At 42.1% G+C, this 16,362-nt stretch overlaps 1 pseudogene; it reads right to left on the bottom strand.

Moving 5' to 3' along the window:
- The window catches only part of LOC115147158 (microtubule-associated serine/threonine-protein kinase 1-like), a 166,558-nt pseudogene that overhangs the window by 13,309 nt on the left and 136,887 nt on the right, over positions 1–16,362 (bottom strand).

Here is a 16,362-nt window from a genome sequence, read left to right as displayed (position 1 = left end):
GGGAAAATGTTTTAAATCCCTTTTAGAATAAGGTTGTAAACGTAACAAAATGTGGAAAAAGTCAAGGGGTCTGTACACACACGCATACACACAGTGGTGTAAAGTACTTAATAAAAATACTTTGAAGTACGACTTAAGTCGTTTTTTGTTGTATCTGTACTTTACTATGTCTTTTTCGGACAATTTATACTTTTACTTAACTACATTCCTAAAGAAAATAATTATCTTTTTACTCCATCCATTTTCCCTGACACCCACAAGTATTTGTTATATGTTGAATGCTGAGCAGAACCGGAAAAGTGTTCAATTCACGCGCTTATCAAGAGAACATCCATGGCATCGCTACTGCCTTTGATCTGGCAGTCTCACTAAACACACACATGATGTCTAAGTGTTGGAGCCCCTGGCTTTCCGTACAAGAGAACATCCATGGCATCGCTACTGCCTTTGATCTGGCAGTCTCACTAAACACACAAATGATGTCTAAGTGTTGGAGCCCCTGGCTTTCCGTACAGGAGAACATCCATGGCATCGCTACTGCCTTTGATCTGGCAGTCTCACTAAACACACACATGATGTCTAAGTGTTGGAGCCCCTGGCTTTCCGTACAAGAGAACATCCATGGCATCGCTACTGCCTATGATCTGGAGGTCTCACTAAACACACACATGATGTCTAAGTGTTGGAGCCCCTGGCTTTCCGTACAATACAAAAAAACAAGAAAAAGGCGCCATCTGGTTTGCTTAATATAAGGAATTTTAAATGATTTGTACTTTTACTTTTGATACTTAAGTATATTTAAAACCAAATACTTTTAGACTTTTACTCAAGTAGTATTTTACTAAGTGACTCTGACTTGAGTCATTTTCTATTAAGGTATCTTTACTTTTACTCAAGTATGGCAAATGGGGTACTTTTTCCACCTCTGCATACACAAACAGACTCACAGAGATGGACACATATCTTGCACACATAGTGCAAGTACCAACATACACACTTCTGGTCCATTCAAGACAAAAGTTGCCATTGGACAGCGGTGCCACTGCCCCAACACAAAAGGAAATGCAGACGCTAACATTTCATCCTCTTTTTTACTGGCCAGCACCCAAAAGTGACATCACCAGCCATCAATTATGCAGTGCAATTTCCTGCCGGTGACCTTTGAGGAAGAGACGGAGGGCCGCCGATGAATAGCTCGACCCCAACCTCTGGATCTGATGAATACAGTCCTGTATAGCCTGCTGTGCAGGAGACAAAGGCGACATCCCAAATGGCACCCTATTCCCTTCACGGTGCACTACTTTTGACCAGAGCCCTATATAGCAAATAGGGTGCCATTTAAGACACGGTGGGGAGCCCGTGGCTTCATCTCAGGTCAGGGACAATGTTTATGATTCGCAGACGCTGAAGATGCGTGACCTTGCCCGGGTCGACATTCGAGGTGGCCCGGGAGGAATTATTGTAATTGGGGAAAGGAAAAGGTGAGGCAGCGGGGTTTTGTGATAAACTGTTCCGCCCATTTGTTTGATCCCATTTGTCCAGCCTTGTATCTTTAAATAACGGGCTGTGCGTGCTGAGAAGGCACCAAGAGAGTTATGACAATAACCACTGTCTGTACCTGGACAGTTTTAACTGAGGGGAGAGGACGCTCCCTGGTAGGTCATAACTGTTAGTAAACCTTTGAACACCTTCAACCTCTAATAATAGAAAACATTTCATTTCCTGTACCCTGTGCTGAGTTTCAACAAATTAAACCAATAAATCCAATCTTTTGCCTGACTCACATAAATATGGGGCCGACTCTAACCGTAATCTGCTTGGTGGATGTGAAACCAGGCCAGCCTAGTACAGCTTGGTTTGGTTTGGTAGAGTGAAAAAGGTATTTGTATGTGGCATGTGTTGTGCACAACTTGTGCCTACCTGTTCCCATCCTCTCAAGAGGGTTCTGTCTGAGTAGCAGGGTGATCAGTTCCTGGGAGTCGGCAGGGGGAGCATCTTCTCCTTCCGGCCAGTTGATCACATCTTGGAAACGACAACACACTCAGTTAGTACTTAGCAAAATCCCACAGACAACACATAGAGTTAGCTAGAAGTTAGCAACAATATCCCACACAAAAAAAAACAACTGAGTTGACTAGCCGTTAGCAATATCCCATAGAAACACACACCGAGTTAGCTAGCCAATAGCACTATCCCATAGACAACACATACGGAGTTACCAGTTAGCCACATTTAACAGTCCCACAGTCAATCTGATTAATGCATGTCATTGAGAGTTTCCTCAGACAAAAGGGCATATTGTTATTCACACCATTGAATTTGGAAATTGGCGATATTCACTCCCTCAAGGATGAGATGAAATTCATGATTGTCTGTTCTCCAGTACTGGAATAATATGTATTATCCAGGTCTGAATTTTTAAAATAATTACAATGCCTTCAGAAAGTATTCATACCCTTCGACTTATCCACGTGACTCGTTTCAGGAAACTGGGCGTATGTCGCGTAATTTTTACATTTATTTTTATTATCAAAATGCGTTTTTATGCAGAAATGCCTTCTGGAACATGTGAACTTCATGTGCCTTAATAATAAACTTGTATGCCATCTGTAAATATGAATAAAATTGTTAAATTACGAGCCTAGTTGGTTTAGCCACAGAAAAAGACAACAACCATCCCGCCAGCCATGGTCGGCTGAGGTAAAGAGTAGGCTCGACATGCAGAGAGATGAGTTCAAATTGATCTGCCATGTAGCTCGCTGCTGTCTATAACATGAGCTGGTCAGTATGTGTAGGCTTTCTAATCTGCTAACACTGCATAAATGTTGCTCTCAGCTTTCTGGAGAACCGAGTTTTGAAGGCAGTGGAATTAGAGTATGATAGCTAAGGAGATGGAGATAATTCTGCCGTTTGATTGCAAATATGCAGACGGAGTCAAAAAGAGAACTGTTGTATAAAACACCCGACTCTGGATTATGTCTTCAAACTAAGGGTAACCATGGCATCCGTGAGAGAGAGGGAGAAGCGTCCATCCATGTTTACGGGTAAGATAGTCTAGCTAGCTACATTTTCAGATATGACATTTCTAATTTTGTCAGAAAGTCGTTATCATTTCAAGTTAAAGCCTACTGTTAGCTAGTTAGCTAACATTAGCTGGCTGGCTAGTTAGCTAATGTTACGTGTATGATCTGTGTAGTAATATTATTCATATCTCTGAGCCATTTGCTTTGCTAGTTATAGCCTAATGTTAGCTGGCTCAAATTTAACCTGGTTGGTTATCTACCTGCAGATTCATGCAGGGTAGTAACGTTATGAGATGGGATTATGGTTAATTGTTTAGCTTGCTAGCTAGCTACAAGTCTAAACAAAAGACTACATTATGCAAGTAACTATTTCAATAGAATGTTCATAATGCCACTGCAACAACTGTCGATAGACGTAGCTGAATAATTTACTAACGCTCAACACCCATTGAATAGGGCCTGTGTCACTAATCGTTGGCATAAAAATGTCAGTAAATTTTTCCCAACAGCACAGTTGCAGTCACCAACGCTCTAGATAACGTAAAAAAGCCTAACAAGTTCTGCTAGAGTGAGTCAAATGGTCAGAGAGTTCTCTCATTTGTGTCTGGAAGTAGCTAGCAAGCCAGCCAACGTTAGCCAGTTCGCTTGGGTGCTTGACTGCTGTTAGTCAGAACCCTCGGACCAACCCTTCTCCTTGTCCGGTGTGCTCCGAGAGTGAAACGCTCTGAGTATACGAACGCCCAGAGCACACTCTGATTAAATTTACAAATACACCCGTAGTATAAACCAGCCTTTAGTCTTGAAATATCTAGTTGTTTAGTACATAGCCTCACATGTGAATCCTTAAAGAGATGGGTGGGGCTGAAGCCTAAGAAGGTGTGAACGATGCTGAATGGGTGAAGATAAAGAAGAGCTCTCTAGTAGGTACCAATACATTCAAGGGACATTTTCTCAAAAGTGTGGTTACAAATTTATCAACTTTCAAAGCAGAATTACTAAGACATAAAATTTGGACATAAAAATGTATCCAATGTAAAGAACACCATTTCAAATTTAGCTACAAAAGACTGAATCGAGCCTGTCGGTCACATTCTGTTGTGTTAGAGGATGAATTCAAAATTCATTAAAAACATGTTTTTATACATTTTAGCAAATGTATTGAAAGAAAATGAAATATCTCATTTATAGACGTATTCACATCCCTGAGTCAAGAAGCACCTTTAGCAGCGATTACAGCTTTAAGTCGTATTGGCTATCAGCGTTGCACATCTGCATTTGGGGATTTTCTTCCATTCTTCCTTCCTTAATGATTTCTCAAGCTCTGTTAAGTTAGGTGGGGGAGCGGTGGTAAACAGCAATCTTCAAGTCTTTCCACAGACTTTCAAATGGGATTAAAATCTGAGCTTTGGCTGAGCCACTCGAGGACTTTCACATTTATGTTCCGAAGCCATTCCAGCGTTGCTTTGGGTGTATGGTTGGGGTCATTGTCCTGTAGAAACATAAGTCTTTGCCCCAGTCTAAGGTTGTTTGCACTCTGAAGCATGTTTTCATCAAGGATTTTGCTCTATTTGACTCCATTGATTGTTTCCTCTATCTTTACCAGTCTCCCAGTCCTTGCCACTGAAAAACATCCCATCCTCATAGCATGATGCTGCCACCACCATGCTTCATGTTAGGGATGGTGTTAGACAGGTGATGAGCTGTACCTGTTTTTTTCCAGACAGGGCTTTGCATTCAGGCCAAAGAGTTACATTTTTGTCTCATCAGACTACAAAATCATTTGCCTTATGCTCTCAGTCTCTCAAGTTCCTTTTTGCAAACTCCAGGCTCCGTCTGGCCACTCTCCCATAACGCCCAGATTGGTGAAGTGCTGTAGAGACTGTTGTCCTTCTGGCAGGTTCTCCCTTCTCAGCCAAGGAACTCTGCAGCTCTGTCAGATTGGTCATTGGGTTCTTGGTCACCTCCCTGACCAAGGTCCTTCTTGCCCGTTTGGTCAGGATCGGGGTAGAGTCTGGGTAGTTCCATATCTTTTCCATTTCCCACTGTGGACTTGGAAACTTTCAACACTCTAGAAATTGTTGTATACCCTTCCCCAGATATATGCAGTGGTGTAAAGTACTTAAGTAAAAATACTTTAAAGTACTACTGTACTTAAGTAGTTTTTTGGGGGTATCTGTACTTTACTTTTTATAATTTTGCCAACTTTTACTTTTTTACATTCCTAAAGAAAATAATGTACTCCATACATTTTCCCTGACATCGAAAAGTACGTGTTACAATTTGACAGGAAAACGGTTGAATTCACACACTTCAAGAGTGAGTGAGAACATCCCTGGTCATCCCTACTGCCTCTGATCTGGCGGAATAACTAAACACAAATGCTTTGTTTGTAAATTATGTCTGAGTGTTGGTGTGCGCCCCTGAATATCAGTCAATAAAAAGAGAGAAAAAAAATTGTGTCATCTGGTTTGCTTAATATAAGGAATTTGAAATATTTTGACTTTTGATACTTAAGTACATTTTAGCAATTCCATTTACTTTTGATACTTAAGTATATTTACTTACTTACTTTTGGACTTTTACTCAAGTAGTATTTTACTGGGTGACTTTCCCTTTTACTTGAGTCATTGTCGATTAAGGTATCTTTACTTTTACTCCAATATGACAATTGAGTACTTTTCCCACCACTGGATATATGCCTCATCACAATTCCATTTTGGACAGTTCCTTGGACTTCATAGTATAGTTTCTGCTTTTACATGAACTGTCAACTGTGGGACATTATTTAGACAGGTGTGTTTCTTTCTAAACCATGTCCAAAAAATTGAATTGGCCACAGTTGGACTCTAATCAAGTTGTAGTGGCATCTCAAGGATGATCAGAGGAAATTGGATGCACCTGAGCTCAATTTGGAGTGTCATAGCAAAGGGTCTGAATACTTATTTAAATTAAATATTTAATTTTCAATAATTTAGCAAAAATGTCTAAAAACATCTCAATTTGTCATTATGGGGTACTGTGTGTAAAAAAACAAGCAATTTAATCAATTTTGAATTCAGACTGTAACACAATAAAATGTAAAATAAGTCAAGGGGTATGACTAATTTCTGAAGGTACTGAATATCTGTGTGTGCATCTCCATGTCTCTGTGTGTTCATGTGTGTTTGACAAGTGTAGCCTGTTCGCAAAAGTTGAAAAATAGCAGCATACGCCACACCAGTATAGACTGCGCCATTCCACGGATTTCTCTTTGGCGCCATTTTGCTCCCATTTTCATCAAATTTGGGAGTGAAGCATGAATATGCATGGTGGCCCTCAGGCCTGAGCAGCGTGGCATTCAGCTCAGCGTGTTCAGAGCCCTTTAATTAACACTGCGTCCCTCTGGCCTGCCATGATGGAGAGCACACCAAATCTGTCATGGCAGCACATTCATTAACATAGGATAGAGGGAACACTTGGGTTTTCTGTAAACTATCATAAAGTTATCAAAAACTTGAAAAAAATGTATGTCTCATGTCAAGCTGAATCCACACCCCCACACACCATCTGTTTTGTGCATTACATGCCTTAATCCCAAATGAATCGGAAAGATTGGCACCATCTAATTCCATACTGAATAATTAGATATTACCATTTAAGGCCTGCATATGTTTGTCCTACTTAGTTATGCATTGATGTCAACGTTAAGTGCAAATTGGACTTCATTGGAACTTAGGATTCGCCCCATAAGTCAAATCACAGGGAGAGAAGAGAGTTAGACTGACCGCTGATGACCTGCCCAAACAGTTCTTCTGGTGTGTCTCCAAAGAAGGGTACGCAGCCGACCAGAAACTCATAGAGGATGATGCCCATAGCCCACCAGTCCACAGGCTTCCCATAGCCCTGTCTCAGGATCACCTCTGGAGCAATGTACTCTGGGGTCCCACACACCTGCAGACACAGACAGAAGGCAACAGGTATAGGCACATTATAATAGGAGTATGTTTTGGTGAAAGGTTGAGGCTGGACATTGTCACATTGGAAAAATAATAACCTGAAAAGCTGTTGGTATCCAATTTCTGAACACTTCGAACAGTGTTCAGATTGAATACCATAGTTGTCATGTTCTCTCTGCTTTCTTGTTTTCATTACCAAAATAAATAAATGAGCAAGAAAGATTGGCTTATACTGTAGGTAGAATGTCATTCATCTCCACACAATGTACCTGTTTATCAGAGAACTCCCGGGCGTCCTTCTCTATGTGTCCCTCGTACAGGTTAGTGGTCATGTTCATCAGGCCCACCTTGGACAGCCCAAAGTCTGTCAACTTGATGTGGCCCATGGAGGTCACCAGCAGACTGGGGAAGGGAGAGAATGAGAGAAAACCATAACATGGATGCCAATGGCAGAAGATAGTGTCCGGCATTGTTGGAGCTCAGGAAACATACTATACCCTGCAATTACATCTGCAATCCTGTACAACTACAAAATCTCACTCAATTGGCACAATAACATCGATCACTCAAGCGACTGGCAATTTCAAAACAAATGGGCCAAGTTTGAAGTTGTCTTGGTGTGAATGAAAATGGGGGAGGATTTGATTTATAATTTGTCAATAATAATCATGGGTATTGATACAAAATGATTTATACAAAACCAATATACCAATCAATAATATGTACAGTACATTTATACAAATAATGTTCATAATGAAACATTGCTGGCAACTTTATTATGACTAACTTTAGCATTTAATAATATTAATGACCTATTTATTTCTTGTTCTTTAAATTTCGTTGCAGCCCTCCCATATACGCAACATTTTGTATTTCAATTTCTTGTTAGGATTCAATTGTGATATGCAAAGAAAAGTATAGAAATGTGCCAAAATAGGAGAGAGAACAATGTGTGTTTACATGTGGTGTTTTATTTGTTGTTGCTTGGCTAGTGTGACATGTTGGAAAGAAATTATTAATAAAAAAAGACAAAATAAATAAATAAAAATCACCAGTCAGCACTAACAGATCTGAGACCAGGCTATATCTATCTACCTTCTCAGTGACATTATCTGACCTAACTATAGAGATATTAGAGACTGACTTGTCTGGTTTGAGATCCCTGTGGACGATGCCATAGTTGTGGAGGTACTCTAGAGCCAGCACCGTCTCAGCAAAGTACATCCTGGCCATGTCCACAGGCAGGGGGCCCATGTTCTTCAGCAGGTTGGCACAGTCACCTCCTAATGGCACACAGAGACAGATACTCGGTTTATTGAGTTAATTCTGACATTGAAATATACTACAATGAAGTCCATTCAGCATTTGTAAAATTATGAATGATTAATCTCAACCTAAAAAGTGCATTTGGTAAAAAATAGGGATGGACATTAACATGAACCAGTATTTCTACAGCAGTTTATCCCCCCGGGTGTCAGCATTCTGTCTTCCACCGATTTGGGTCCGTTAAAATAAGAAAAAGGCTAGCTACCTTCCACATACTCCATGACCATGCAGAGGTGCCGTCGCGTCTGGAAGGAGCAGTACATGGAGACCACGAAGGGGTTCTCAGCGAAGGTCAGGATGTCTCTCTCCACGAAGGCCTGCTGGATCTGATTCCTCAGCATCAGGTTCTGTTTGTTGATCTTCTTCATGGCAAAACGCTGCTTGGTCTCCTTATGGCGCACCAGATACACAGCCCTGTCAGAGAGAGAGAGAGAGGCGGAGAGAGAGAGGAGTCAATATGTTCGACACATAGCAAAGGCTAAGTTAAATCAACCATACATTACTCTGTCAGACAGAGAAGGACACGGTTAGCCATAAAGGTGGCTTGAAACCACACATTCATAGCTCTGTAGGAGAGGGAACACATGATGTAAGTGCTGCGGTATATATACTTATTTGAGGTTTAGGAACAGAAAAGGACAGGGCCATGAATTGAAGGTTGAAAATACGAGTACAAAATGTGAGTAAATCCAAATCACATATCCAATTCAAATCCTAAATGACAGCTGAAACAGGTTTGGATTCCATCATGTAACCGTCCTGACGAACACCAGAGAAGTTTCTCTCACCCGTAGGCTCCGTTGCTGATGAGTTTGGTCATCTCAAAGTCCATCTCGCAGGGCTTTCGTCGGGATCGTAGGGCCGCGCTCAGACTCTGGGACTGGGAGGACGAGAGGAGAGAAACGTTATTCTACTGAAATACATCAAACCTGTCATTAAAAACCTGAATAAAATATAGCGAATACTCACAGAGTCATCAGTCTCTGGTGTTTCTGCTATCCCACTGTCATAACTGGTCATCTGAGCAATTTCTGTAGGAGAGAGAGAGAGAAAGAACAGCATTTCATTCGACTTTGCAATTTCAGCATTTTCACCTCCAAACACCAAACAGTGACCTTTAAATCCAGATGTCATATATATATATATATATATTCACACCTCAACATTTAGTCAAAGCCTATAGGGAGTTGACATTACTGCACATTAACACACTTTCTTTTTTTTGGCAGTTAAGAAAGAGCAATCTGTTGACTTTGTCCACCTAATAAGCTGAGTCTGAGAAATCCTAAATGAGAGGAAATGAGGTGGAAACCAGAAGTGGCAGCAACACATGTCAGACATCCATTAAGAAAACCACAACTCCAGAACACTCAAGTGTATGTTCGTGTTTTGCGTATGTGTGTGTGCGTCTTGCATGTGTAGCGTTTATATACATGCACGTGTGTGTGCATCCCTTCCCATCAGTGATGTGTGAACACCAGGAGGTAGCGAATCAGGAGGGGGGGGGGGGGTCGTTCGGTCGTCCCCACAGAGACCCTAAACCCATTTCCAATGCCACTTAACATCTGTCCCTGCCTAGAAGGCTGCTTCCAGCACTCCAGGCTACTGGACAAGGAAAACACACGGCATAAGCCCAGGGGAAATGAGTGGAGAGACATTGGCAAATGAGGACGGAGGTTAGTGAGCCAGTCTGTGTGTAGAACTGTTTCAGCTCTATAGGGAGACCATTCGTTTCTAATTAGTCAGAATGAACGTTGGGGTTTAATTTAAATTGAGAGAGAGAGAGCGAGAGAGAGAGCCATTAGGATGGCAGTCTGTTCAGTACAGGACACATGATACTCTACATCACCTTTGTCTTAGACCTTCTTCATTGGTGTTTAATACTAGCCTGACAGGTTATATTAGCCTTGCAAAAAAATATTTACTGTAATGCTGATGCAATATTTTGGTCACTGTGGATACTGAAATGGTAGCTAGTACTTCTAGAACTAGTTATTTTGTAGTAGTTATACTGCGGTAATACAAGTCATTCTTCTCTAAAAACTGATAAGATGTTCAGCTCCAGCAGTGCTTCCAAAACGTTTAGACCCCAATAGCCACAACATAATTACGATGTTTTATTTATCGTAGTACATTACAGAGGGAGTTTTACGAGGAACAGAACGTGCAAGTTAATAAAAATGGGAAATTATTTTTCTCAAAATGTAGGCTTTCGTGTTCTGATGAAGCTGGTTGGGGTTAACTAGATTCTGTGTCAGGATCATATTCTTATCATAGAATTATATTTATCACACCTTCATCAGGTCATCAATGTAGCTGGGACTTCGAGAACACAAAGCATGCCAAGTGATTGGATGATCCACAATACAATGGCTGCGTTACTATTCTCTACCTTTCTCCAGAAGATTGCACTCGTTCAATCCCCCTCATGCATTTAAAAATCATTGGATTGGTGCAAGCATGGCTGGAGGGAGTTTCCACCATATTTCTCACTCCATTCCTTTGAAATCCACGAGGGGGTACACTTCGGGAAAAGGGTGAAGAATTGGAATGTACATCTTAATGACTTCCGTTATCAATGCAGCCCACTACTGGAATGAGTTACCAGCCCTTGCAGCTTTCATTTTCTCTTTTCATTTCTAAACATGTGATGTGCGGATGCACCTCCACTAACTTTGGTTTAGGCCAGGTAGACAGTGCCTAAACCAGGGCTCTCCAACCGTGTTCCTGGAGAACTTTCCTCATGTCAGTTTTCGCTCCAACCCAAGTTGTAATTAACCTGATTCAGCTTATTAACCAGCTAATTATTAATCAAGTGCGTTAGATTAGAGTTGGAGTTAAAACCTACAGGACGATAGTTCTCCAGAAACAGGGTTGGAGTTAAAACCTACAGGACGATAGTTCTCCAGGAACAGGGTTGGAGTTAAAACCTACAGGACGATAGTTCTCCAGGAACAGGGTTGGAGTTAAAACCTACAGGACGATAGTTCTCCAGGAACAGGGTTGGAGTTAAAACCTACAGGACGATAGTTCTCCAGGAACAGGGTTGGAGTTAAAACCTACAGGACGATAGTTCTCCAGAAACAGGGTTGGAGTTAAAACCTACAGGACGATAGTTCTCCAGGAACAGGGTTGGAGTTAAAACCTACAGGACGGTAGTTCTCCAGGAACAGGGTTGGAGTTAAAACCTACAGGACGGTAGTTCTCCAGGAACAGGGTTGGAGTTAAAACCAACAGGACGGTAGTTCTCCAGGAACAGGGTTGGAGTTAAAACCTACAGGACGATAGTTCTCCAGGAACAGGGTTGGAGTTAAAACCGACAGGACGGTAGTTCTCCAGGAACAGGGTTGGAGTTAAAACCGACAGGACGGTAGTTCTCCAGGAACAGGGTTGGAGAACCCTGGTTTAGGCACGGTCTACCTACTCCCTAAAAGGTCAAAAGTCAAACTTGACGTACCTTCCAGGGGGTCCCGTGTGAGACCCAGCTGGCTGATGATGTAGCGGGGGATGTCAGTCTTGATGCCCTGGCCCTCTTTGGCGTGACCCTCGGCAGCTTCCAACAGATGGTAGAACTCCTCTGGATCAAACTCCTGAGGAGAGGACAACACGGGGACACGGGTTTCACTTCTGGAACTCTTAGTTCCAATGGGCATCGTCTGTGTGCTGTTGGCTTTTCTCTGGGTTGATGGTGATGTTATTGTGACAATGAGGACTAGCAGGAGCAAGAGGAGGACGGATTGCATCTATATGGCTTGTCACCACCAGATAGAACTTGTACTTAGTATTAGGACTCGGTGGTTTAACTAGTCACACCACATGGTGAGGAAAAACTTCTGTCCCTAGTTGGCGTTTAATTTGTGCAATGTCTGAAGTCATGGCCATGTGCTTGGTAGCTAGCTAGCGACAATCAGGCGAGACATACCAGGCATTCCAGGAGGCGCGCCGGCCTGGCGATGACGATGAGGATCTTCTTTACCAGCTCTTTGATGAAGTTCACCTCCTGGCTCTCCGACCGGGACGTGGACTATAGATACAGAGAACAGAACACACTCGTTCAACATTTCACACGGACCTGTGAGCTGCTCAGTGCTCGGGACTGTAAGCACCATTAAGTGAAAGGGAGGGAGTATAATAGGAAGCATGCATGAGGGGAGAGGACGTTGAGAAATACAGAACATCTATAAACAAGTTATTAATAGTTACAGATTAGAAATTGTGCGACGAAAATGACTTTGAATACCAGAGAGGTAAGGGAGCACTGTAAACCAAATTATTTTGGTGAAAGAATCGGTTTGATAGTTTCAAAGTCCTGTGCAGTAATGTGCACCGACACTGTACTTGCAGTGTACTTATTACTACGGTAAAAGTTTGATGGCTGCTAAAGTTAACCAGTGATAGCAGGTGGCACCACACTCTATACTACCCTTTACACTTTCCTCATCTCCTTTCCTTCATTATTCCAGATTTTGTAGAGTAGAGGACACAAGGAAAGAAAACCCCTTTTGCATTACATTCATTATTATTACACTATTGAGATGTACCGAAAATGTCACCCACCTCCTGGAAGAGCCTCTCCAGCTTGTCGGTGAGCTCACAAAAGTAGCGTGACGTGACGTGGCCCAAGCGGCTCTTCTCCAGGCAGTCGCGGACCAGCTCGATGATCTGGTGGTGGGCGAAACCCAGCACACCGTCCGCCAGCGGCAACACGCTCTCCGGGGAGCTGGTCCGGATGATCTCCTGGATCCTCTCCTCCATCTGGGCTGTGGCCTGGAGAGACACAGAGGGGTGGAAAGGGTTAGAAGTAGAGAATGTGTTGAGAGAGGGTGACAAGGTTCAAAGGTGAAAAAGTCCAACTCTCAGCAACAACTGTTAGGACATTAGCATTTGTTTTGATAACAAATAACCATTGTTAATGCTGGAATCCTTAGATGTTACATCCATTTTTGGACTTATAAATTAATGATATATACCCATCGATTCTTGAATAATATAACTTATAAATGCCTCATGCGCTTAGTTCACCTGTTGTACACCGTTAGAACCCCAAATATAAGATTGAAAACAAGGTAAACAAGTTAAATGTAAACAAACACTGTATAGCCTCAAAACATGGATAAAACTATACATTCGATATTATGGAAGGTCAGCACTTGCATTCATAGCTCTGTCTATGAATTTGGGAGAGGTTACATTTCTTCATCCCCACCCCTTAGCGTTTTTAGCAAAACAGGCGGGGGGTCAATTTGTTATTGTTTCAATTAAGGATTCTAGCTTGAAGGCAATACGACATTATAGATCTAACTCAGTTGGCTCCTCACCTTTGGAAAGCGTTCCTTGTAGACATGGTTCATCATAATAATCTCATGATCACAACAGGAAGGGGATCTTCCAGGGCTGCAAATACATAGAAATACAAAGGAACGATCAGTAATTATATTACAACACATATCTTACAGCACAAATACATTGGTATAGTTTGAATCAATTCTCACATAAAAGTATATAAAAGGAGGATACTATTCAGCGACCGTTATCCCCGGCATCTATAAAGGTGTGTGACCTTGCCCGGCCTTGGTACGTACCTGAGACTGCGCGAGCGGGGTCGCATGGGCGTGGTCCCCCTCCGCCGGTCATCCCCAGCGATGCTCTCCGTGCAGAAGTGCTTGGAGAGGAAGTGCAGCTCGTCCGGCGTGGGCTGGAAGGGCAGCTGGTGCAGCTTCTCCTGTGATGAACAGGACGACTGGAAATGAAATGAATATACATTGAACGAGAAAAGATAAAAAAAAGAAGAACGAGAGGCTAACGCTTTGATTGACGTCGTTGCACGAGAGAATGGCAGTTACCAGGAGAGTGTGTGCTTTTTGTGACTGCTGTGTTCATTTGATTAGGCACATGTTCATTACGGCACCTATTCCCTTTTACAGTGTCTCCAAAACTAAGGACTGAAACATATGGGTGCTGAAATGGCTGTGACGGTACATGAAAACTAACAAATTACTGTGAACTTTCCCTTTTCTTCTCAACACATTGTTCTGAAATAAAATCCAAAAAGGAGTCATCTTCAAGTGAGCTGCAAAGACCCGTAGCAACCAGATGTGTAAACATAGCCTGGACAAACACAGTTGCCAGTCTTACTCCTTCTCCATAGTAACGTCTCTAACAGTAATCCTCACCAGCCTCCAACAAAACATCAAGTATTTATCGACTCTAAATGAATGTCCTCATAAAACTTGGCTGTAAACAAACAACCCATTACTTTGTGTGTGGAGGCGTGCTTACTGGGCTTGTGTGTGTGTGTGTGGAGGCTTACTGGGCTTGTGTGTGTGTGTGTGTGTGTGTGTGTGTGTGTGTGTGTGTGTGTGTGTGTGGAGGCTTACTGGGCTTGTGTGTGTGTGTGGTCAATCCTGCGTGTGAGTGTGACGCATAGGTGTCAGAGTTGACCATTTCCTGCCTGTGTGATTTGACTTTGTCAGTAAACAGATCAGAGGTGTGGGTGGTTATGTGCGTGTGTTTCTGTATGTGTGTGCAAGAGTACGTGGCCACGGACACGTTGCCGCGTGTGTCTTTGTTTATGTGTGGGGCATAGCTGTTGGCTTTGTGTCAGGGCCATGTTTACTCCCTAAAAAAAAACCTGCTGGCCCTAAACACATTTCTGGTGGTATGTCAACCTGGGAGACACTAGCAGGAGTATCTGTTCGCCCCTCATCTGACTTCCAATAGCCTACAGTACAGCACCGGTCACTGAAGAACAGACTAGAGGCAGTCTATCAAATTATCTTTTCACATTGAAACATCTTGATTCAAATTAGTTCTTACATTTCCAGTGATTTGGTATCTGTATTGCTTGGGGGCAAACGGTTTTCCATCGGTATACTGTATGTGAAGGGGTTTAGGTTTAACAGCCTTTTAGGCATTGCTTTAAAAAGAATCTAGCTAACACATGTAATAACTCATTGAGTTGATTCTTAAGTAATTGTAGCAAAGTGAGTGGTAAGGTATGGTACGTACAGAGACAGTGGAGCTGGGTGTATTGGTGCCATAGCCAGAGGAGGGCAGAGATGCCAAAGACCAGCGTCGTCCATCAGTCCTTCTCAAACACACAGACAGACAGACAGAGATAGAAAGAGGCAGACGTCACCATTAACTTTGAACCCATCCCTAAATCCATCCATTACTAATCAGGAATGAGAACTGTAGTTATGAACAATATATTACAATACCGATGAATGATGTTCAAAACAAGAATAGGATTAAACATAACATAACTGCCCTTATTTGACTGAGCTTATTATTAAATTGTACAAAGTGAAATCTGCAAAGGCCTAAAAATGAAAGGTTCTGGGTGACCTTTGATCTATGTGCAGTAACGATCAGAGGCATGTCATATGCAACCTTCACTTTTCTGACGGAAAAGGCAGAAAATATTCAGCTTTTCAATAGCCTGCTGAAGCGGTGTCCATGACCTCTGCTACCTGCAACAAACACCTAGTAATAAGATGCCTTATTTTGCACTAACCAATAACACGGAACAAGAAAACAAACTCTCAAAGGAATAACACACGAGACTACATGTAGGGACAGATAAAAACAAATCAGAAGGGATTTTTCATGATTCAGATATAATGGTACAGTGCATTCAGAAAGTAATCAGACCCCTTGACTTTTCCCACGTTTTGTTATTTATTTATTTATTTCACCTTTATTTAACCAGGTAGGCTAGTTGAGAACACCTTTATTTAACCAGGTAGGCAAGTTGAGAACACCTTTATTTAAACAGGTAGGCAAGTTGAGAACACCTTTATTTAACCAGGTAGGCCAGTTGAGAACACCTTTATTTAACCAGGTAGGCCAGTTGAGAACACCTTTAATTAACCAGGTAGGCAAGTTGAGAACACCTTTATTTAACCAGGTAGGCAAGTTGAGAACACCTTTATTTAACCAGGTAGGCAAGTTGAGAACACCTTTATTTAACCAGGCAAGTTGAGAACATGTTCCCATTTACAATTGTGACCTGGCCAAGATAAAGCAAAGCAGTTCGACACATACAACGACACAGAGTTACACATGGAGTAAAACAA

This window comes from Oncorhynchus nerka, linkage group LG19, assembly GCF_034236695.1.
Source record: "Oncorhynchus nerka isolate Pitt River linkage group LG19, Oner_Uvic_2.0, whole genome shotgun sequence".
Taxonomy (NCBI): Eukaryota; Metazoa; Chordata; class Actinopteri; order Salmoniformes; family Salmonidae; genus Oncorhynchus; species Oncorhynchus nerka.
Note: the sequence above shows the minus strand (reverse complement) of the source record. Positions and strands in the feature narration are given on the sequence as shown.